This window comes from Protopterus annectens, chromosome 11.part0 (assembly GCF_019279795.1).
Source record: "Protopterus annectens isolate FY-2018-M chromosome 11.part0, PAN1.0, whole genome shotgun sequence".
In the NCBI taxonomy this organism is placed as follows: domain Eukaryota; kingdom Metazoa; phylum Chordata; order Ceratodontiformes; family Protopteridae; genus Protopterus; species Protopterus annectens.
The window spans coordinates 330769379-330793998 of record NC_056745.1 but is presented as its reverse complement, the minus strand read 5'-3'; the positions used below and the strand labels follow the sequence as shown (position 1 = coordinate 330793998).

The 24620-nt window shown below is 44.8% G+C and overlaps 1 protein-coding gene across 1 annotated transcript in view; it reads left to right on the top strand.

Moving 5' to 3' along the window:
• Positions 1-24620, top strand: part of WASHC4 (WASH complex subunit 4) — a 1952913-nt gene that overhangs the window by 140200 nt on the left and 1788093 nt on the right. The window lies entirely within an intron of this gene.

Below are 24620 nucleotides of genomic sequence, written 5' to 3'. Positions count from 1 at the left end.
TTTGAATTTTCATAATGGTTTTGGTGACTCCACCAGGGATGCACAAGCCAGTGCATTTCTTCGTGCCGGTCCCAAGCCCGGATATGTGGGGAGGGTTCTGTCAGGAAGGGCATCCGGTGTAAAACCTCTGCCAAATAACATATGCGGACAATACAGATTTCCATACCGGATCGGTCGAGGCCCGGGTAAACAATGACCGCCACCAGTACTGTTAGTCAACAGGGTGCTGGCGGAAATTGGGCTACTGTTGGCCGAAGGAGGAGAAGGAGAAGAAGAGGGGGAAAGCATGCCCGAAAGCAGAAAGAGAGGAGGAAGGCTAGGAGTGTAGTAGTGAGGGTAGGAACTTTGAATGTTGGCAGTATGACTGGTATAGGGAGAGAGCTGGCTGATATGATAGAGAGAAGGAAGGTTGATGCATTGTGTATGCAAGAGACCAGATGGAAGGAGAGTAAGGTCAAGTGTATAGAAGGTGGATTAAAATTGTTCTATCATGGTGTGAATGGGAGGAGAAATGGGGTAGGGATTATCCTGAAGGAACAGTATGCCAAGAGTGTTTTGGAAGTGAAAAGAGTGTCTGATAGAGTGATGTTTATGAAGCTGGAAATTGATGGTGTAATGATGAATGTTGCTAGTGCATATGCTCCGCAAGTTGGGTGTGCGATGGATGAGAAAGAAAAATTTTGGAGTGAGTTGGATGAAGTGATGATGAGTGTACCCAAGGGTGAGAGACTGGTGATTTGGACTGGATTTCAGTGGGCATGTTGGTGAAGGGAACAGAGGGGATGAAGAAGTGATGGGCAGGTATGGTGTTAAGGAGAGTAATGCAGAAGGTCAGATGGTAGTGGATTTTTCGAAAAGGTTGGACATGGCTGTTGTGAATACATATTTTAAGAAGAGGGAGGAGCACAGGGTAACGTACAAGAGTGGAGGAAGATGCACACAGGTGGATTATATCCTATGCAGGAGGACCAGTCTAAAGGAGATTGGAGACTGTAAAGTGGTGACAGGAGAAAGTGTAGTTGGCATAGAATGGTGGTCTGTAGGATGATGCTGGTGATCAAGAAGAGGAGGACAAGTGTGAGAGCAGTGCCAAGGATCAAATGGTGGAAGCTGAAAAAGGGTGATTGTGAGGTGAAGTTCAGCGAAGAGTTAAAACAGGCTCTGGGAGGCAGTGAAGAGTTAGATGGCTGGGTAACTGCAGCTGAGATGGTAAGGGAGACAACTAGAAAGGTGCTTGGTGTGACATCTGGACAGAGGAAGGAGGACAAGGAGACCTGGTGGTGGAATGAGGAAGTACAGGAGAGTATACAGAGGAAGAGGCTGGCAAAGAATTGGGATTGTCAGAGAGATGAAGAAAGTAGACAGGAGTATAAGGAGATGAGGAGCATGGCAAAGAGAGAGGTGGCTAAGGATAAGGCATATGGAGGGTTGTATGAAAGGTTGGACACTAAAGAGGGAGAAAAGGACCTATACCAATTGGCTAGACAGAGGGACCGAGCTGGGAAAGATGTGCAGCAGGTAAGGGTGATAAAGGATAGTGAGGGAAACGTACTCACAAGCGAGGAGAGTGTGTTGAGCAGATGGAAAGAGTACTTTGAGGGGCTGATGAATGAAGAGAATGAGAGAGAGAAGGTTGGGTGATGTGGGGATAGTGAATCGGGAAGTGAAACAGATTAGCAAGGAGGAAGCATGGACAGCTGTGAAGAGGATGAAGAATGGAAAGGCTGTTGGTCCAGATGACATATCAGTGGAAGCGTGGAGGTGCTTATGAGAAATGACAGTGGAGTTCTTAACCAGATTGTTTACTGAAATCTTGGAAAGTGAGAGGATGCCTGAGGAGTGGATAAAGTGTTTTGGTACCTATTTTTAAGAATAAGGGTGGTATGCAGAGTTGTAGTAACTACTGATCAGTCACAGCTTGAAGTTATGGGAAAGAGTAGTGGAAGCTAGATTAAGAAGGGAGGTGATGATTAGCGATCAGCATTATGGTTTCATGCCGGGAAAGAGCACTACAGATGCGGTTTGCTCTGAGACTGTTGATGGAAAAATATAGGGAAGGTCAGAAGAAGTTGCATTGTGTCTTTGTGGACTTGGAGAAAGCATATGATAGGGTGCCTAGAGAGGAGTTGTGGCATTGTATGAGGAAGTCAGGAGTGGCAGAGAAGTATGTAAGAGTGGTATAGGATATGTATGAGAGTAGTGTGACATTGGTGAAGTCTGCAGTGGGAGTGACAGATCCGTTTAAGGTGGAAGTGGGATTACATCAAGGATCAGCTCTGAGCCCTTTCTTATTTGCAATGGTGATGGACAGGTTGACAGACGAGATCAGACAGGAGGACCCCATGGACTATGATGTTTGCAGATGACATTGTGGTCTGTAGTGAGAGTAGGGACCAGGTTGAGGAGACCCTGGAGAGGTGGAGATATGCTCTAGAGAGGAGAGGAATGAAGGTCAGCAGGACTAAGACAGAATATGTGTGCGTGAATGAGAGGGAGGATAGAGGAATGGTGGGGACACAGGGAGTATAGTTGGCAAAGGTGGATGAGTTTAAGTACTTGGGATTAACAGTTCAGAGTAATGGTGAGTGTGGAAGAGAGGTGAAGAAGAGTACAGGCAGGGTGGAATGGGTGGAGAAGAGTGTCAGGAGTGATTTGAGACAGACTGGTACCAGTAAGAGGGAAAGGGAAGGTATACAAGAGGGTAATGAGACCAGCTATGTTGTATGGGTTGGAGATGGTGGCACTGACAAAAAGGCAGGAGTCAGAGTTGGAAATGGCAGAGTTAAAGATGTTAAGATTTGCACTGGGTGTGACAAGGATGGACAGGATTAGGAATCGGTGTATTAGAGGGTCAGCTCAGGTTGGACGGTTTGGAGACAAAGTCAGAGAGGCGAGATTGCGTTGGTTTGGACATGTGCTGAGGAGGGATGCTGGGTATATTGGGAAAAGGATGCAAAGGATGGAGCTGCCAGGTAAGAGGAAACGAGGAAGGCCTAAGATAAGGTTTATGGACGTGGTGAGAGAGGACATGCAGGCGGTTGGTGTGACAGAGCAATATGCAGAGGACAGGAAGAAATGGAAACAGATGATCCGCTGTGGTGACCCCTAATAGGAACAGCCGAAAGAGAAGTTTTGGTGACTCCTCTTAAATCTGTCATCATTTGAGCAAAACCTTTTTGAAAGGAGTCTATCATTCAAGACCTCCAATTAAGCAGCCCACAGAACCCTGGAGTCTTACACTTGTCTTACAGTCTTTGACACGGCCTCCTTTCGAGCCAGCAGCCACGTGTGACATCAAGTTTCTATCTTGGAAATCTCTTTTTTTTCTGGTGGCTGTTACTTTGGCCAGATGCATTTCTGAGCTCCATGCTCTTTGTACCAAGCGTCTTTATTTGATTTTCCACACAGACAGAGCATCATTATGGACCAAGCCTTCCTTCCTGCCCAAAGTAATCTCTGATCTCTGATTTAATCAGACTGTTGATTTGCCTGTGTTTTTTCCTAATTTTTCCAACAATAGAGAGTGTTGTTTACATTTACTGGATGTTCACAGACGGTTGAGATTTTTCTTGGGCAGAACAAAAACAACCAGGAAATCAGACCAGTTATTTATATTCTCTTCTGGCCCAAAAATGGGAAAGTCCATCTCTAAAGTGACCCTATCCAAATGGCTGAGAGACTGTGTAATTTTCTTTTATAACCAAGAAAGAAAGTCTCTTCCTCCAAACATCAGAGCTCACTCCACTAGATCAATGGCAACTTCTGTGGTGTTCCACTCCAAAGCTTCAATGGATGACATCTGTGCAGCAACTACGTGGGCTTCCCCCCATACCCTTATCACTCATTACAGGTTGGATCTGGTCTCCAGGGGAAGGGCGTCCTTTGGTTCAGTGGTGCTCAAGAATGTTCTTCCATAGGGCCACCCATGGATATAAGGTAGCTGGGAACTCTGTTCCATCAGTGATGAATGGAATGAAGATTAACAACATAATGTTCCATCTGTGTTGTTGATTTTCATCCATTCATAGAGGTAAAAAATAAAGGCAGAAACCACCAGGCCAATGTTTCACAGCAATATTTATTAAAAACAATAAAGTATGCTATGAGCGCTTTCGGGTGTAACCCTTCATCAGATAATGCAGAAATAAAATCAGACATCACACTTTAGCAACAGTTGACCAATCAAAATCAGTACTGAACCCTCCTCCTCTTCAAGGCTGATATTAAAGGAACCACCCCAGTTAATCCTGGGGCTTTACCTGCTCTCAATCTAATTATCCACCTCATTTCCATATACTCAGTGTGGTTTTTAAATCACCCTTCCTGATATTTTTCTTCACAACCTGCAACACCATGAATAGAATGCATGTCCCTCATTCAATTCTATATGGCTGTAAAGTGCATTGTGTCTGTTATTTAATCGAATATCGGAAGTGTGTGTTTAAATATCCTATCTTTTAACCTATAATTTGTTTTTCCTATGTAGTAGGCAGTACGTTGTTGACACACAGCTAAGTATTTAAAATTCTGTGTGTTGCAGTCAGCATACCCATCCAAGAAATATGTCTTGCCTATCCTAAGGTGTATGAATACATTTTCTTTCATGATGTATGCACAAGCTTTACAGTGTTGACATGCATAGGTACCCCTTCTTCCTGTTGTAAGAACCTTTGAATTATATAAATCGGGTTCACGACAAAGTATGTCCTTTAAATTCCACTCCCCAAGCTTGGTGACAAACCCTTCAACTTTCTGTTGCCAGAGTCCTTGTGCTAAAACTTTTTGTGGTCCGGAGTTAATAGCAAAAAAAAAAAAAAAAAAAAACAGGTGCTTAACAGCAATCTTACTAATCTATGTTATCAAGGTAATCCCTTATTTTCCTTTTAGCACTCGACAGATGTTCTTCGTGTTTCACTGTTGCAGTCATTACATTTGGGTTATCTGCTTGCAGGTAGCCCTCAGCCAGCCTGAATACCAGAGTCTTGGATTCCTGCATTGGATGCTGTCTCTTCTTCCATGATGTCAGGTTGTCAGGGGTATAAAATATGCAGCCGACGCCATTACATCAGACTTTCTTGCCGTGCGGTGCCCGAAGCAGAAGCAGTTCGCAAGTGCCTGTCGGCAGACTCCTGAAATTTTCATTTTCAAGTTTCAGAACCGAAGTCTTCAAAAGAGTCAAGTACCCCGTTGGGGATCCTTTTTCTTGCTCTTAAACCGATGTCAGTAAAAGTTAGCAATTGTCTTACCTGTGGAAAGCAAATACCGCATAAAGATTTTCATTTGTACTGCATTCCTTGCTTAGGCCCAGACCACGATGTCAGTCATTGTCTGTTTTGTGCTTTATTCAACCCCCGAACTATTCGTCTGTCTATTTTTGCAGCAGATTATTTTGGTACTCTGTTTAACTATCTAGAAATGTCTTTGGTAAGCCATCCGACTACCAATATTCTGAAAAAACTTAGAGACAGACCGCATAGGTCCAAAACTGCCAACGACGCTTCGGTTAAGTTAGTCGCCAGTTCGCCGGTACTCGGTGAGGTGCATTTGCAGCCCCTGGTACCCACTACTTCAGATTTACAGGGCTTTGCTGAGACCCATTCGGAGTCCTGATGCTTCTTCGACTATGGAACCTGAAGATGTCTCTACCTTGGATGGGTCCGGAGCCGCTGTGCAGGCACTGGCTTCTGAGGGTGTATTCAGGCCTTCAGACTTGCATTTCAAACCGACACCATCTTCTTCTTCAAGGCCTAAAACTCAACCCATGCCTAGAAAACCGACGTCCAAACCACATGGTCAGGCCCATATGCCTAAAAAACAAATGATAAGAATGGCTGAAGACCTTATTACTTTAATTAGGGGAAGCCAGCCTTCCCCCTCTGAGACCTAAAACTGATTTTCCTTCTGATTCTTCTGAGCAGGATTCTGAACTTTCTGTTTCTTCTGATTACCAGGATTTGCCCTTATCTACCTATGAGGATTCCATTCCCTCTGCTTCCCCTCCAGAAGATTTTCCTTTTGGTGAAACCTTCCACACACTTGGGGAGCATTTCCGCTGGCAAATCCAGGATTACTCTGATTCCAAAAAGAGGCTCAGGGAATTCTTACTCCTCCCTCAACGCAGGCCTTTAGCTATCCCTCCTGTCCTGGACATTGTAGATGATGCCTTCTTGGAATCTAGCCTGGCCCCAGACACTTTACCTCCAGCTCCCTGAAAACCTGACTGGTATTACCGAGTATCTGACTCTTACAAGTTCCTCTTCAAGAATCGTACTGCGGATCCAGAGACCATTTCCCAAGGGCCTAAAGGCATTAAGGCTATTACTGCCAAAAACCCTACCCCCTCTGATAGAGATTCCAGGGCCTTGGACAGATGGAGTAAGAAGGTATACACTTCTGCAATGTTGGCCATTAGGGCCTTAAACTGCCAGTTTCATATGTTAAAGTATCAGCAGCATATTATTGGACTACTTATAAATGATGTTGATCCCTGACTGTGCTGAAAATGTTACAGGATTGAATACATTCTGCTGAACAAGTTGGTAAACATACTTTGCAATGTGGTTTTGACTCTTTAGAAGCATCTTGCAGGGCTGCTGTCACTGGGTCTTTACTTAGAAGGCATGCTTGGCTTAAGGAGCAAAACTTGCCAGATCATGTTAAAGCTAAATTACTGGATGCTTCCTTAAACCAAGATCGCCTGTTTGGCAACAAAGCAGAAGTAGTTCTTAAAAAGATGGAGGAAAAAGCTAAACCTATGCAAACTTAAAGATTTCCTGCAAGTACAGCCTCCCAGATTTAGTAGGCATTGGCCTTCTAAGAATTGGTCCTTTCCAGTCTCTTCCAGGCCCTCTCATTCCAAACCCAGGAACAGCAGACCACGTAGGCTACAGTCTCAAGGTACACATGGGGCTAAGCAGTGTGGGGCTCCCATTTCCAAAGCTGGAAGTAGTAAGACACCCCCCCCCCCCATGGAAAAACATCACAATGAATTAACCTTAACCCTTCCAAGCCGTGCTCAACTGCCTGCTTCCTTGGCGGGAAAGATCGCCCTGCATGCAAAAAACTGGGAACTCATTACCCAAGACAAATGGGTTTTAAATATAGTTTTCCAAGGATACAGATTCTACTTCAAAACCGTACCAACCCCAAACGGTTGGCCAGACCTACCCCCAAATCAGTGGGCAGAGGCTCAACAGCAGGATGTTCTTTGTGTTTCACTGTTGCAGTCATTACATTTGGGTTATCTGCCTGCAGGTAGCCCTCAGCCGGTCTGAATATCAGTCTTGGGTCCTGCATTGGATGCTGTCTCATCTTCCATGACGTCAGGTAGTCAGGGGTATAAAACATGCAGCCAACGCCATTACATCAGTCTTTCTTGCCACACGGTGCCCGAAGAAGAAGCAGTTTGCAAGTTCCAGTCAGCCGACTCCTGAAATTTTCATTTTCGAGTTTCAGGCCCGAAGTCTTCAAAAAAGCTAAGTACCCCATTGGGGATCCTTTTTCTTGCTCTAAACCGATGTCAGTAAAAGTTGACAATTGTATTACCTGTGGAAAGCAAATGCCTCATAATAATTTTCATTCATACTGCATTCCTTGCTCAGGTCCAGACCATGACGTCCCTCGCTGTCGGTTTTGTGCCTTATTCAATCCTCGAACTATTAGTAATCGGTTTATTTTTGCTTCAAATTATTTCTGTACTCTGTTTAATTATCCAGAAATGGCTTCAGTAAGCCATCCGACTACCGACATTCTGACAAAACATAAAGATAAGACAGAGACAGACCGCATAGGTCCAAAGTTGCTGACTACGCATCCGTTAAGCTAGTCACCAGTTCATCGGTATTCAGTGAAGCACTTTCGCAGCCCCTGATACCCACTACTTCAGATTCGCAGGCCTCTATTGAGACCCATTCAGAGTCTGGTATGCTGCAAGATGCTTCTTCGATTATGGAACCTGCGGATGTTTCTACCTTGGATGGGTCCGGAGCCACTGTGCAGGCACCAGCTTCTGAGGGTGTATTCAGGCCTACTGACTTGCATTTCAAACAGATGCCATCTTCTTCTTCAAGGCCTAAAACTCAACCCACTCCTAGAAAACTGACATCCAAACCACATGATCAGGCCCATATGCCTAAAAAACAAATAAGAATAGCTGAAGACCTTATCACTTTAATTAGGGGAAGCCAGCCTTCTCCATCTAAGAGACCTAGAACTGATTTTCCTTCAGATTCTTCTAATCAGGATTCTGAAATTTCTGTTTCTTTTGATGACCAGGATTTACCCTTATCTACCTATAAGGATACTGATGCAGAGGACTCCATTCCCTCTGCCTCCCCTCCAGAAGATTTTTCTTTTGGTGAAACTTTGCACACTCTTAGGGAGCATTGCCACTGGGAAAGCCAGGATTATTCTGACTCCAAAAAGAGGCTTAGGGAATTCTTACTCCTACCTCAGCACAGGCCTTTAGCTATTCCTCCTGTACTGGACATTGTAGATGATGCCTTCTCTGAATCTAGCCTGGCCCAGACACTTTACCTCCGGCTCCCAGGAAACCTGACTGGTATTACAGAGTACCTGACTCTCACAAGTTCCTTTTTAAGAATCCTGCTGCGGACCCAGAGACCATCTCACGGGGACCTAAAGGCATTAAGGCTACTACTGCCAAAATCTCTACCCCCCCGATAGAGATTCCAGGGCCCTGAACAGATTGGGTAAGAAGGTATACACTTTTGCTACTTTGGCCATTAGGGCCTTAAACTGCCAGTTTCGTATGTTAAAGTACTAGTAGCATATTATTGGACTACATAAACAGAAAATTATGTTGATCCCTGACTGTGCTGAAAATAAAGAATTACAGGATTTAATGAATTCTGCTGAACAAGTTGGTAAACATATTTTGCAATGTGGTTTTTGACTCTTTAGAAACATCTTGCAGGGCTGCTGTCACTGGGTCTATACTTAGAAGGCATGCTTGGCTTAAGGAGCAAAACTTGCCAGATCATGTTAAAGCTAAATTACTGGATGTTCCCTTAAACCAAGATCGCCTGTTTGGCTACATAGCAGAAGAAGTTCTTAAAAAGATGGAGAAAAAAGCTAAATCTATGCAAACCGTTAAAGATTTCCTGCAAGTACAGCCTCCCAGATTTAGTAGGCATTGGCCTTCTAAAAATTGGTCCTTTCCTGTCTCTTCCAGGCTTTCTCAGTCCAAACCTAGGAACAGCAGACCACCTAGGCTACAGTCTCAAGGTACTCACAGGCCTAAGCAGTGGGGGGCTTCCACTTCCAAAGCTGGAAGTAGTTAGACACCCCCTGTGGTAAACTGTCACAATGACCTAACCTTAAACCTTCCAAGCCCTGCTCAACTGCCTACTCCCTTAGGGGGAAAGATTGTCCTGCATGCAAAAAACTGGAAACTCATTACCCAAGACAAATGAGTTTTAAATATACTTTCCCAAGGATACAGATTACACTTCCACACCTTACCAACCCCAAACAGTTGGCCAGACCTACCCCCAAATCAGTGGGCAGAGGCTCGACAGCAGGTTATCTTTCTTCTAAGTATCGGGGTTATTCAACCTGTACCAGCAGAGGAAAGGGGACAAGGTTTTTACTCGACTTTTCCTGGTACCCAGAAAAGGCAACTCCTGGTGTCCTGTCCTGGACCTCTCTATTCTAAACACCTTTTTTGGTAATCACAAAATTCAAAATGCTTACTCTTCATCAGCTGCTTCCCATGCTAGTCAAAAATGCCTGGTTGGCAACATTGGACTTAAAGGAAGCTTACCTGCACATTCCAGTAAGGGAATCTTGTTGCAGAAAATACCTACATTTCAGAGCAGGCTACATGCACTATCAGTTCTCTGCACTGCCCTTTGGCTTATCTACTGCGCCCAGGGTATTCATAAAGTGCCTAGCTCCAGTCATTGCATTCTGCAGGCAAAGAAATATTCATATATACCCATACCTGGATGATTGTCTAATTCAGGCAGAAAGCCAGGACATGCTATTAAATCATCTGGCATTTGTGAAGAAACTGCTAACCACACTGGGGTACACCATAAACGAAAATAAATCTCGTCTAGTACCCTGCCAACAGATTGTATTCCTGGGAGCAAGCTTGAACACAGCTTCCCAGGTGGCCTACCGAACGCCAGAGAAACAAGTTTGACAGCCTACTTCAAACTACTGGCCACAAAGACCCAGCTATCTGCAAGGAAAGTACTGCAAGCCCTGGGGTTCATGGCCTCTTGCATCCTACTAATTCCATATGCAAGACTGCATATGAGGAAACTACAATGGTATCTAAAAAGCCTATGGTGTCATTCTCAGGACCTGGAGTCAATGATTCCTATACTTCCTTGTATAAAGACAGAGATCCTTTGGTGGGCAGAAGCCTGTTACCACAACAAGGGACTGCCATTCACTCTACCCCCTGCCGCCCAAACCCTAACAGATGCCTCAGACTATGCATGGGGGCTCACGTGGCAGGGCAGTGCAGTCAGGGCAAATGGAATCCGAATCAAATGCACCTGCATATCAATCAAAAAGAAATGTTTGCTGTACAGAATTCTTTGACAGCCTTCAAGGATCGCATTCTTCCAGGACAATTATTGGTAAAGACAGACACCACCACTGTTATGTAGTACATAAACAAGCGGGGGGAACCCACTCATATCCTCTCTGCAGACTAGCCATGGCTCTGTGGAGCACAGCCTTGAGCTACCAAGTGCACCTACAAACTGAATTCCTGCCAGGCAAGCTAAATTCACTGGCAGAAGACCTAAGCAGAAATCTCATGGACCCACATGAATGGAAACTGGATCCAATGATATTCAACATTTTGAGAAACAAATGGGGGAGCCCAGAGATAGACCTGTTTGCCTCCCCTCAGAGCTACCACTTGGACACATACTGCACAAGGACTCCCCACAGACAAGCTTGGAAAGTGGATGCCCTGTCCTTCCCCTGGGAAAGCCTCTCAGTTTATGCCTTTCCCCCTCTGCTTCTCCTCTCGAAGGTTCCGCTAAAGATCAAACAGGACAAGCCAAGGACAGTACTCATTGCACCAGACTGGCCACGCCAACACTGGTACCCCCTCTTGCGCAGTATGTCACAGCTGGAACCTTGGCACCTACCTCAGACCCCTTCCTTCTGCACCCCCAGCTTCAAACCCTGAAGCTTGCAGCCTGGCTAATTACCTGAGCTCTCCAATACCATCCCTCAATAAACAAATGCTGGATGTCATTCTGGATGCAAGGAGGCCTAGTACTAGAAAATCCTGTGCTGAAAAGTGGAAAAGATACTGTTCCTGGAGTCAGACTCAGGAGATGGGCACAGCAGTGCCCAGCTTACCGTGTATTCGTCAATACTTAACAGAGATGCTCCACAAGGGCCTTTCCTTCTCATCTAGTAAAATTCATGCCTCAACCATTTCAGCACATTATAATACTGAGCCACCCCTCTTCTCTCACCCCCTGCTGAAGCAATTCCTCAGAGGGGCCAAAAATGTAAGACAACCCAGAAGAGCCCCTACTCCATCCTGGGACCTTAATTTTGTATTGGAAAAGCTCACTCTACTTTCTTTTGAGCCAGCTGCAACTGCAGAGTTGAAATTTCTTTCTTGGAAAACAGCCTTCCTTCTAGCCATCACTTCAGCAAGAAGAGTGTCTGAATTACAGGCCCTCATGGCAGTGGAGCCCTTCATCATCTTCCATGAAGACAGGGTGTCCCTCAGGACCAGTCCTTCCTTTATGGCCAAGGTGGTATCCAGTGTGGCCCTTAATCAGTCCATTAATTTGCCAACCTTCTTTTCTAATCCACAGAACAAAGGAGAAAGAATACATGCACTCTTTGGACATACACAGACAACTTAGATTTTATTTGAACAGGACTAAGCCTCTCAGGAAAACTGAACAGCTGCTAGTTGCCTTTGCTGCAGGGGCAGAGGGGAAGGCCATTTCAAAGCAAACCATTTGTAAGTGGATAGGCCATTACATTCATTTCTGCTGTAAGCACCATGGAAAACCTACCCCACAGGGGATAAGATCACATTCCACCAGGGCTGCATCTACTTCAACATCCTTTCTCAGAGGTGTCCCTACCTGGGACATCCTAGAAGCTGCTACCTGGAGCTCTGTACATACCTCCACCAAGCATTACCACTTGCCTATTTTTTTTCTAAATCCAGAGCTGGTTTTGCCACTGCAGTCTTGCAGGGCTTAATAGCTGGCCCTAATGCTCACTAACATTTTCCTCCCTTCCTTAGCTTTGGGAATCAACCCAAATGTAATGACTGCAACAGTGAAACACTTAGAACATAGTACAGTTGTGTACACTTACCATAAATGTAGATTTTCGAGTGTATTCACTGTTGCAGTCCTGGTTACCCTCCCTCCAGCCCCCTGACTTCTCTTGGATTTACCCTTCCTTCTTGTTTAGTGTATTTGAGCTTTCTGGTTGATTTGCTTTTTGTTGGAGGTGTAACATATATAATTGCTTCCCGTTATGGAGGCACCTGACATCTGGGGCAAGAAAAAACTGATGTAATGGCATCAGCTGCATGTTTTATACCCCTGACAACCTGACGTCATGGACGAAGAGACAGCATCCGACACAGGAATCCAATTCTCTGGTATTCAGGCCAGCTGAGGGCTACCTGCAGGCAGATAACCCAAATGTAATGACTGCAACAGTGAATACACTCTAACATCTACATTTATGGTAAGTGTACACAACTGTACTTTCCTCCTTTTCTTGTTCTGTGATATTTTCCCTATTCTACAATACTTGAACATTTAACAAGTCCCTCCATATAATTCTTGTTACTTCTTAACCATATCTCTCTTATTTCCACAACCATACATCTTTCTTTTATTTCCACCCTATTTTTAAACTCCACTTTAATTTTATCCCACTTCCTAGCTATGTTTTCAGAAGAAATTTCCATCTTCTCTAATAACTTCCAAATAATTCCCACTACTTATTCCTTAACTTCCTCACTTTTCAACAAATAGGTGGGAAAGTACCAGTGTCTCATTTTTGTTTCATTATCCTGAATTTTTATTGTAGTTGTTGGAGCATGATCTGAAATAGTTACTGGATGCGTATCAAAACTTTCAGTTAAATGCACATGTTCCTGAGAAGTATATGTTCTGTCTAGTCTAGAGCAGTGTTTGTATCTTGGGGGATAATGTATAAATTTACTCTGAACTCCTACTGAATTCACATCTTTCATGACAAATAGTTTCATAAATTTCTTCAAAAGGCTACCCTTCTTTGTTGTATTTTCCATTCTGGGCATCCGTATACATCCTCACTGGTGCAAATCAAATTTCAGTCCCCACCTATAAGTAATATTCCTTGCTAAAAGCTAATTATTTCTCCCAGAATTGTCTTAAGCTCCATTATAGCAGTTTTAGATAGAATATAAATACATGCCAGTGTAATCCTCTTCCCTTTCCAGTAGGCCCTTAGAACTGTACATCTGCTATTATCTTTTTTATCTTCTTCTGTCAGTGTTGGAGCTCACTCCTCTTGCAGTTAATATAAGTACTCCTCTTTTCCTTTGTCCCAGGTATTCAGCTAAATAACCATCCTGAAAGCCTTTTTTTATCCAGTTCACATGTTCAGTTATTTCCAAATGTGTCTCCTGTAGCATAGCTATTTGCAATCTACATTTTTTAGTATAGTTCATTACTGTTTCTGGAAAAAGCTAAACCTATGCAAACTTAAAGATTTCCTGCAAGTACAGCCTCCCAGATTTAGTAGGCATTGGCCTTCTAAGAATTGGTCCTTTCCAGTCTCTTCCAGGCCCTCTCATTCCAAACCCAGGAACAGCAGACCACGTAGGCTACAGTCTCAAGGTACACATGGGGCTAAGCAGTGTGGGGCTCCCATTTCCAAAGCTGGAAGTAGTAAGACACTCCCCCATGGAAAAACATCACAATGAATTAACCTTAACCCTTCCAAGCCGTGCTCAACTGCCTGCTTCCTTGGCGGGAAAGATCGCCCTGCATGCAAAAAACTGGGAACTCATTACCCAAGACAAATGGGTTTTAAATATAGTTTTCCAAGGATACAGATTCCACTTCAAAACCGTACCAACCCCAAACGGTTGGCCAGACCTACCCCCAAATCAGTGGGCAGAGGCTCAACAGCAGGATGTTCTTTGTGTTTCACTGTTGCAGTCATTACATTTGGGTTATCTGCCTGCAGGTAGCCCTCAGCCAGTCTGAATATCAGTCTTGGGTCCTGCATTGGATGCTGTCTCATCTTCCATGACGTCAGGTAGTCAGGGGTATAAAACATGCAGCCAACGCCATTACATCAGTCTTTCTTGCCACACGGTGCCCGAAGAAGAAGCAGTTTGCAAGTTCCAGTCAGCCGACTCCTGAAATTTTCATTTTCGAGTTTCAGGCCAAGTCTTCAAAAGCTAAGTACCCCATTGGGGATCCTTTTTCTTGCTCTAAACCGATGTCAGTAAAGTTGACAATTGTATTACCTGTGGAAAGCAATGCCTCATAATAATTTTCATTCATACTGCATTCCTTGCTCAGGTCCAGACCATGACGCCCCTCGCTATCGGTTTTGTGCCTTATTCAATCCTCGAACTATTAGTAATCGGTTTATTTTTGCTTCAAATTATTTCTGTACTCTGTTTAATTATCCAGAAATGGCTTCAGTAAGCCATCCGACTACCGACATTCTGACAAAACATAAAGATAAGACAGAGACAGACCGCATAGGTCCAAAGTTGCTGACTACGCATCCGTTAAGCTAGTCACCAGTTCATCGGTATTCAGTGAAGCACTTTCGCAGCCCCTGATACCCACTACTGCAGATTCAAGAGGCCTCTATTGAGACCCATTCAGAGTCTGGTATGCTGCAAGAAGCTTTTTCGACTATGGAACCTGCGGATGTCTCTACTTTGGATGGGTCTGGAGCTTCTGTGCAGGCACCAGCCTCTGGGGGTATATTCAGGCCTACTGACTTGCATTTCAAACAGATGCCATCTTCTTCTTCAAGGCCTAAACTCAACCCACTCCTAGAAAACTGACATCCAAACCACATGATCAGCCCATATGCCTAAAAAACAAATAAGAATAGCTGAAGACCTTATCACTTTAATTAGGGGAAGCCAGCCTTCTCCATCTAAGAGACCTAGAACTGATTTTCCTTCAGATTCTTCTAATCAGGATTCTGAAATTTCTGTTTCTTTTGATGACCAGGATTTACCCTTATCTACCTATAAGGATACTGATGCAGAGGACTCCATTCCCTCTGCCTCCCCTCCAGAAGATTTTTCTTTTGGTGAAACTTTGCACACTCTTAGGGAGCATTGCCACTGGGAAAGCCAGGATTATTCTGACTCCAAAAAGAGGCTTAGGGAATTCTTACTCCTACCTCAGCACAGGCCTTTAGCTATTCCTCCTGTACTGGACATTGTAGATGATGCCTTCTCTGAATCTAGCCTGGCCCAGACACTTTACCTCCGGCTCCCAGGAAACCTGACTGGTATTACAGAGTACCTGACTCTCACAAGTTCCTTTTTAAGAATCCTGCTGCGGACCCAGAGACCATCTCACGGGGACCTAAAGGCATTAAGGCTACTACTGCCAAAAACCCTACCCCCCCGATAGAGATTCCAGGGCCCTGAACAGATTGGGTAAGAAGGTATACACTTTTGCTACTTTGGCCATTAGGGCCTTAAACTGCCAGTTTCGTATGTTAAAGTACTAGTAGCATATTATTGGACTACATAAACAGAAAATGATGTTGATCCCTGACTGTGCTGAAAATAAAGAATTACAGGATTTAATGAATTCTGCTGAACAAGTTGGTAAACATATTTTGCAATGTGGTTTTTGACTCTTTAGAAGCATCTTGCAGGGCTGCTGTCACTGGGTCTATACTTAGAAGGCATGCTTGGCTTAAGGAGCAAAACTTGCCAGATCATGTTAAAGCTAAATTACTGGATGCTCCCTTAAACCAAGATCGCCTGTTTGGCTACATAGCAGAAGAAGTTCTTAAAAAGATGGAGAAAAAAGCTAAATCTATGCAAACCGTTAAAGATTTCCTGCAAGTACAGCCTCCCAGATTTAGTAGGCATTGGCCTTCTAAAAATTGGTCCTTTCCTGTCTCTTCCAGGCTTTCTCAGTCCAAACCTAGGAACAGCAGACCACCTAGGCTACAGTCTCAAGGTACTCACAGGCCTAAGCAGTGGGGGGCTTCCACTTCCAAAGCTGGAAGTAGTTAGACACCCCCTGTGGTAAACTGTCACAATGACCTAACCTTAAACCTTCCAAGCCCTGCTCAACTGCCTACTCCCTTAGGGGGAAAGATTGTCCTGCATGCAAAAAACTGGAAACTCATTACCCAAGACAAATGAGTTTTAAATATACTTTCCCAAGGATACAGATTACACTTCCACACCTTACCAACCCCAAACAGTTGGCCAGACCTACCCCCAAATCAGTGGGCAGAGGCTCGACAGCAGGTTATCTTTCTTCTAAGTATCGGGGTTATTCAACCTGTACCAGCAGAGGAAAGGGGACAAGGTTTTACTCAACTTTTCCTGGTACCCAGAAAAGGCAACTCCTGGTGTCCTGTCCTGGACCTCTCTATTCTAAACACCTTTTTTGGTAATCACAAAATTCAAAATGCTTACTCTTCATCAGCTGCTTCCCATGCTAGTCAAAAATGCCTGGTTGGCAACATTGGACTTAAAGGAAGCTTACCTGCACATTCCAGTAAGGGAATCTTGTTGCAGAAAATACGTACATTTCAGAGCAGGCTACATGCACTATCAGTTCTCTGCACTGCCCTTTGGCTTATCTACTGCGCCCAGGGTATTCATAAAGTGCCTAGCTCCAGTCATTGCATTCTGCAGGCAAAGAAATATTCATATATACCCATACCTGGATGATTGTCTAATTCAGGCAGAAAGCCAGGACATGCTATTAAATCATCTGGCATTTGTGAAGAAACTGCTAACCACACTGGGGTACACCATAAACGAAAATAAATCTCGTCTAGTACCCTGCCAACAGATTGTATTCCTGGGAGCAAGCTTGAACACAGCTTCCCAGGTGGCCTACCGAACGCCAGAGAAACAAGTTTGACAGCCTACTTCAAACTACTGGCCACAAAGACCCAGCTATCTGCAAGGAAAGTACTGCAAGCCCTGGGGTTCATGGCCTCTTGCATCCTACTAATTCCATATGCAAGACTGCATATGAGGAAACTACAATGGTATCTAAAAAGCCTATGGTGTCATTCTCAGGACCTGGAGTCAATGATTCCTATACTTCCTTGTATAAAGACAGAGATCCTTTGGTGGGCAGAAGCCTGTTACCACAACAAGGGACTGCCATTCACTCTACCCCCTGCCGCCCAAACCCTAACAGATGCCTCAGACTATGCATGGCATGGGGGCTCACGTGGCAGGGCAGTGCAGTCAGGGCAAATGGAATCCGAATCAAATGCACCTGCATATCAATCAAAAAGAAATGTTTGCTGTACAGAATTCTTTGACAGCCTTCAAGGATCGCATTCTTCCAGGACAATTATTGGTAAAGACAGACACCACCACTGTTATGTAGTACATAAACAAGCGGGGGGAACCCACTCATATCCTCTCTGCAGACTAGCCATGGCTCTGTGGAGCACAGCCTTGAGCTACCAAGTGCACCTACAAACTGAATTCCTGCCAGGCAAGCTAAATTCACTGGCAGAAGACCTAAGCAGAAATCTCATGGACCCACATGAATGGAAACTGGATCCAATGATATTCAACATTTTGAGAAACAAATGGGGGAGCCCAGAGATAGACCTGTTTGCCTCCCCTCAGAGCTACCACTTGGACACATACTGCACAAGGACTCCCCACAGACAAGCTTGGAAAGTGGATGCCCTGTCCTTCCCCTGGGAAAGCCTCTCAGTTTATGCCTTTCCCCCTCTGCTTCTCCTCTCGAAGGTTCCGCTAAAGATCAAACAGGACAAGCCAAGGACAGTACTCATTGCACCAGACTGGCCACGCCAACACTGGTACCCCCTCTTGCGCAGTATGTCACAGCTGGAACCTTGGCACCTACCTCAGACCCCTTCCTTCTGCACCCCCAGCTTCAAACCCTGAAGCTTGCAGCCTGGCTAATTACATGAGCTCTCCAATACCATCCCTCAATAAACAAATGCTGGATGTCATTCTGGATGCAAAGAGGCCTAGTACTAGAAAATCCTGTGCTGAAAAGTGGAAAAGATACTGTTCCTGGAGTCAGACTCAGGAGATGGGCACAGCAGTGCCCAGCTTACCGTGTATTCGTCAATACTTAACAGAGATGCTCCACAAGGGCCTTTCCTTCTCATCTAGTAAAATTCATGCCTCAACCATTTCAGCACATTATAATACTGAGCCACCCCTCTTCTCTCACCCCCTGCTGAAGCAATTCCTCAGAGGGGCCAAAAATGTAAGACAACCCAGAAGAGCCCCTACTCCATCCTGGGACCTTAATTTTGTATTGGAAAAGCTCACTCTACTTTCTTTTGAGCCAGCTGCAACTGCAGAGTTGAAATTTCTTTCTTGGAAAACAGCCTTCCTTCTAGCCATCACTTCAGCAAGAAGAGTGTCTGAATTACAGGCCCTCATGGCAGTGGAGCCCTTCATCATCTTCCATGAAGACAGGGTGTCCCTCAGGACCAGTCCTTCCTTTATGGCCAAGGTGGTATCCAGTGTGGCCCTTAATCAGTCCATTAATTTGCCAACCTTCTTTTCTAATCCACAGAACAAAGGAGAAAGAATACATGCACTCTTTGGACATACACAGACAACTTAGATTTTATTTGAACAGGACTAAGCCTCTCAGGAAAACTGAACAGCTGCTAGTTGCCTTTGCTGCAGGGGCAGAGGGGAAGGCCATTTCAAAGCAAACCATTTGTAAGTGGATAGGCCATTACATTCATTTCTGCTGTAAGCACCATGGAAAACCTACCCCACAGGGGATAAGATCACATTCCACCAGGGCTGCATCTACTTCAACATCCTTTCTCAGAGGTGTCCCTACCTGGGACATCCTAGAAGCTGCTACCTGGAGCTCTGTACATACCTCCACCAAGCATTACCACATGCCTATTTTTTCTAAATCCAGAGCTGGTTTTGCCACTGCAGTCTTGCAGGGCTTAATAGCTAGCCCTAATGCTCACTAACATTTTCCTCCTTCCTTAGCTTTGGGAATCAACCCAAATGTAATGACTGCAACAGTGAAACACTTAGAACATAGTACAGTTGTGTACACTTACCATAAATGTAGATTTTCGAGTGTATTCACTGTTGCAGTCCTGGTTACCCTCCCTCCAGCCCCCTGACTTCTCTTGGATTTACCCTTCCTTGTTGTTTAGTGTATTTGAGCTTTCTGGTTGATTTGCTTTTTGTTGGAGGTGTAACATATATAATTGCTTCCCGTTATGGAGGCACCTGACATCTGGGGCAAGAAAAAACTGATGTAATGGCATCAGCTGCATGTTTTATACCCCTGACAACCTGACGTCATGGACGAAGAGACAGCATCCGACACAGGAATCCAATTCTCTGGTATTCAGGCCAGCTGAGGGCTACCTGCAGGCAGATAACCCAAATGTAATGACTGCAACAGTGAATACACTCTAACATCTACATTTATGGTAAGTGTACACAACTGTACTTTCCTCCTTTTCTTGTTCTGTGATATTTTCCCTATTCTACAATACTTGAACATTTAACAAGTCCCTCCATATAATTCTTGTTACTTCTTAACCATATCTCTCTTATTTCCACAACCATACATCTTTCTTTTATTTCCACCCTATTTTTAAACTCCACTTTAATTTTATCCCACTTCCTAGCTATGTTTTCAGAAGAAATTTCCATCTTCTCTAATAACTCCCAAATAATTCCCACTACTTATTCCTTAACTTCCTCACTTTTCAACAAATAGGTGGGAAAGTACCAGTGTCTCATTTTTGTTTCATTATCCTGAATTTTTATTGTAGTTGTTGGAGCATGATCTGAAATAGTTACTGGATGTGTATCAAAACTTTCAGTTAAATGCACATGTTCCTGAGAAGTATATGTTCTGTCTAGTCTAGAGCAGTGTTTGTATCTTGGGGGATAATGTATAAATTTACTCTGAACTCCTACTGAATTCACATCTTTCATGACAAATAGTTTCATAAATTTCTTCAAAAGGCTACCCTTCTTTGTTGTATTTTCCATTCTGGGCATCCGTATACATCCTCACTGGTGCAAATCAAATTTCAGTCCCCACCTATAAGTAATATTCCTTGCTAAAAGCTAATTATTTCTCCCAGAATTGTCTTAAGCTCCATTATAGCAGTTTTAGATAGAATATAAATACATGCCAGTGTAATCCTCTTCCCTTTCCAGTAGGCCCTTAGAACTGTACATCTGCTATTATCTTTTTTATCTTCTTCTGTCAGTGTTGGAGCTCACTCCTCTTGCAGTTAATATAAGTACTCCTCTTTTCCTTTGTCCCAGGTATTCAGCTAAATAACCATCCTGAAAGCCTTTTTTTATCCAGTTCACATGTTCAGTTATTTCCAAATGTGTCTCCTGTAGCATAGCTATTTGCAATCTACATTTTTTAGTATAGTTCATTACTGTTTCTTTTTTGTATACATCTGTGAGACCATTTACATTTAAAAATAATACAGAAAGCATCATTATGTTATAAAGTTATTATTCCCACCTTTTATGTGTAACAGCTTTTTTAAGTGTTTATTTCCAGTTGTCATGTTACATGCATACTCTGTTTGCCAGGTTGATCTTTTGTATAGTTGTTTCTTGTCATATCCATTTGAGCGTATGTCACATCTTACAAAAGTTTTTGTTTTACTGAAATCCCTCGTACAAAAAAAATACCCCCCAGTACACCTCTAAAACCTATTAGCTTAATACTAGCACACAAAGCTATGTACATCTTCAAATACTGAAGTTTTACCCTCCAAAGAGGAACAATTGTCCCAGACTGACAGCCACACTCACAGACTTGGGTTAACCTAAAAGAGAAGATGTTAAGTTGTCAATCTCGCCTTCATTCTTGCTGGATGGGTTCGGAGCCGATTCTCTGCTCCGACTCGGCACTTGCTAAGCTCGAGAGCTAATTTTACCAGCTCGAGGCAACCCTATATCCCATGATACAAGGCGGAGACTACCCAGATCTCGTTTGCCGCTTCACTAACGAGGTGCCTTCTTTTACCAGCTCCAGGTAAGTGAACAGATTTGAGACTTTCGTCTACCCCCCTTTAAATTTATATATATATTTGTTTTTTGTTAACCTTAACGCTTACTTTAACCCTATTCCCGTTAGTGTTCCCTTTTTTTCGAGTTATTTATCCCCTTTCCTAGCTTAGGCCTTCCCTCCTAAATTTTTTCCTGTCAGGGATTGTTTGTGTATGACTGTGTGTTATCCCTGTTTATTTTAAATTGTTGGATTGGGTGTTTTTGTGTGTGTTAGTGTATTGTGTTTCCTCGACACAGTTATGTCGAAGGACACTAAAGTCTCAGGCTTCAGGAAGTGTGACTTGTGCTGTCAGAAGATGTCTCTGACAGACGGTCACATTTCTTGTGTTTATTGCCTGGGACCTTTGCACCTGCAGGACTCTTGTGCTATCTGTCATGCCTTCAGCCCAAGAGTCCTGCAGGAGCGAAGAAATAAGCTGATATTAAGGGGCTTATTAAAGCCCGAGAGCTCCCCGACTAAGTCGGCGCCGGGGAAGCCCTCAAAACCTGTTAAGCCTTCGGCTGAGAGTTCCAAGCCGTCGGCTTCTGGTTCACCCTCACCAGGGTCGAGATCGGCTCTGGCCAGAGCCGATCCTTCCACCTTAGTAGTCTCAGTATCGGCTCCATCCGGCGCCGATACTGCCCAATCTAGACATTCAGTGTCGGCTCCGGCTGGAGCCGACGTATCTTCGGCTCCGTTGGCTCCATCAATCTCAAAAAAGAGATCTCGATCCCCTTCAGTAGAGTCCATACTTTCGGCTCCGAGATCACCCCTGCTCTCGGAGCGGAGCCATCGGAGCCGTTCTTCTCGGTCGTCCAGGCTGTCTGATCACGACCTCGAGAGAGTGGTGAGTAGACTATTAAAGTCTCAGGCATTGGCCCAAATACTCCATAGCCCATCTCAACAGATGGTAGCTATTTCACATCCACCAAACATTCCTCCTTTGACTCTCTTACAGAGCTCGGAGCCGGAGCTCCTCGGAACTGTCACCGTTGTAGCTTCGGAGCCAATACCACCCCTTTCGGCTCCGTCGTCCTCTGCTCCGATTTCCTCCTTGAGGCCTTCATTGGAGGGATCCGGGCGTCTGGTCTCTCTCGTCGGTGAGTGGCATCGGACCCTTGTCCGACCCCGTTCTCCCTCTCGGAGCTTCGGCGTTGGTGAGCTCTGCCCCGACATCTGCCTCTGAGCCTTCCCTCTCAGTGAGGCCTGGGGTTCCTATCTCTTCGGAGCGGGAACTTTCTGGTCTCTCTGATGGGGGAGCCTTCAAGGTGATGAGGAGTGTACTAGCCCCTGGGCTTAGTCAATGGACAGTTCCATCAGCTCCTCCCACTACAGTGCCTGCTGACGTCTCTTCCCACTCTCTTGCTCCCGGACCCAGAGATCCAATGCCTCAGGTTTCCCCATTGGGAATATCTTCCTCTTCCGAGGCTTCTCCTGATCCGTCAGGTGAACCCCTGCGTAAGAGGACATGTAAGAGGAAACATCTAGACTCCCTGAGTCTACTACATCTGATACTGACCTGGATGAGTCGGAGGGATCCCCAAGGTCCTCCTCTGAGGATGTCTCATTCTCAGACATCCTTGAACTCCTTAAGCAGAGGGAACTGGCCCTCCCTTAATCCTTCCGGGGCGAGTCAGTATACCTGGAGGCGTTGGATCTCGACCCTCCACCTCCTGGGTGTCTCCGCCTTCGACCCTCTTATGGAGGTAGTGGCTCGAGGCGTGGATGGCTCGATTCGGTGGAACCTATCCTAGGAGGCCTTCAAAATTCATTACGGCCCCACCAGATAGACAATATTTAACAAAGGGTGTCCCAGTTGATGCCATGGTGGTGGCTGCTGCCACCAAGAAGGAACTAGCTGATCCTTCAGTACCTGTCCATCCTCCTAACGAGGACTCTAGGACTATGGACAGGTACGGCAAGCGGATTTTTTCTTCAGCGACTTTTGCCATGAGATCGCTGAACTACTTATGCCACTTCACCCGCCTTCAAAGAGATGTTCTTAAAGAGTTGGGAGAAGTTTTACAGGATCCGTCAGCTGCTGGGTCTCAGGATAAGATTAGCTCACAGCTAGGAATCCTTAACTCCATTGTTAACTCCTCCATGCGGCTCATTTCTTATGCAGCCGATGGGCGAAGTAGGGCCGCAGGCACAGGAGTGGCTTTAAGGCGTCAGTCCTGGATGCGGCTTTGTAATTTTGCAGACCCCTTCAAGGCGTCCTTCACAAACTCCCCCTTCGATGGTTCGACCTTGTTCAGACCTCAAGTGAAAGACACTTTGACTAGATGCGAACAAGATGGCAAGACTCTTTCTGCCGTAGGAGTCCGTTTCTCCACCCCTTCAAGACCTTACCCCAAAGGACAGAAGGGAGGGAAAATGTGGTTCCGCAAATCTCAAGGAGTCACTCCTGACGCAAGAAGTCAGTTTACCCCCAGAGGCAGAGGGGGTAACAATAATAGACGCCGCCCTAGGGGCAGAGGGGGTCTGCAAAATCAGGGTAGCAGAGAGCCTCTTTCTGACAAACCCTTCCAGCATCCCTGAGATGTTGCCCGATTGTCCGCCTTCGGAGGCAGTCGGGGGGAAAATTATCGCTGTACCCAATAGCCTGGCTTTCCTTTTCTCAAGACAAATGGGTACAGTCGATTATATCCGAGGGTTACAAAATTCCCTTTATTCAAACCCCAGTTCAACAAAAGGGAAACCTTCCAGACGTTCCACCCGGTCTAAGGGAACTAGCAGTACTAGAAATATCAAAACTGCTAGTAAAAAGAGCCATCCAGCCAGTCCCAGTGGACCAAATAGGATCCGGAATCTACTCAAGGTTCTTTTTAGTTCCAAAAAAGACAGGGGACTGGAGACCAATATTAGATCTGAGCAAACTAAACAAGTTTGTAAAAAAAATCAAGATTCCGGATGGTCACGCTTCAGTCCATTCTGCCCTTTCTGGGCAAGGACAATTGGATGTGCTCGATAGATCTTCAGGATGCGTACTATCACATAAAAATTCACAGACGATCCAGAAGATTTCTCCGCTTTCGGCTGGGGACCAGTCACTTCCAATTCAGAGCCCTGCCCTTTGGACTCACTACAGCCCCCAGAGTGTTCACCAAATGTATGGCAGTGGTTACGGCTCACCTGAGACGTCAAGGATTCCAGGTGTTTCCATATCTAGACGACTGGCTCCTCACTGCCACCACCAGGCATCAGCTTCTCCAAGCCAGAGATTACACCATTCACATTTCGAGAGGGCTAGGAATTTCTATAAATTTCGAAAAATCCGCCTTGTCAATCTATTACTTTTATAGCCGCAAGATTGGACACCGTACAACTTTCAGCAAAGTTAACAGA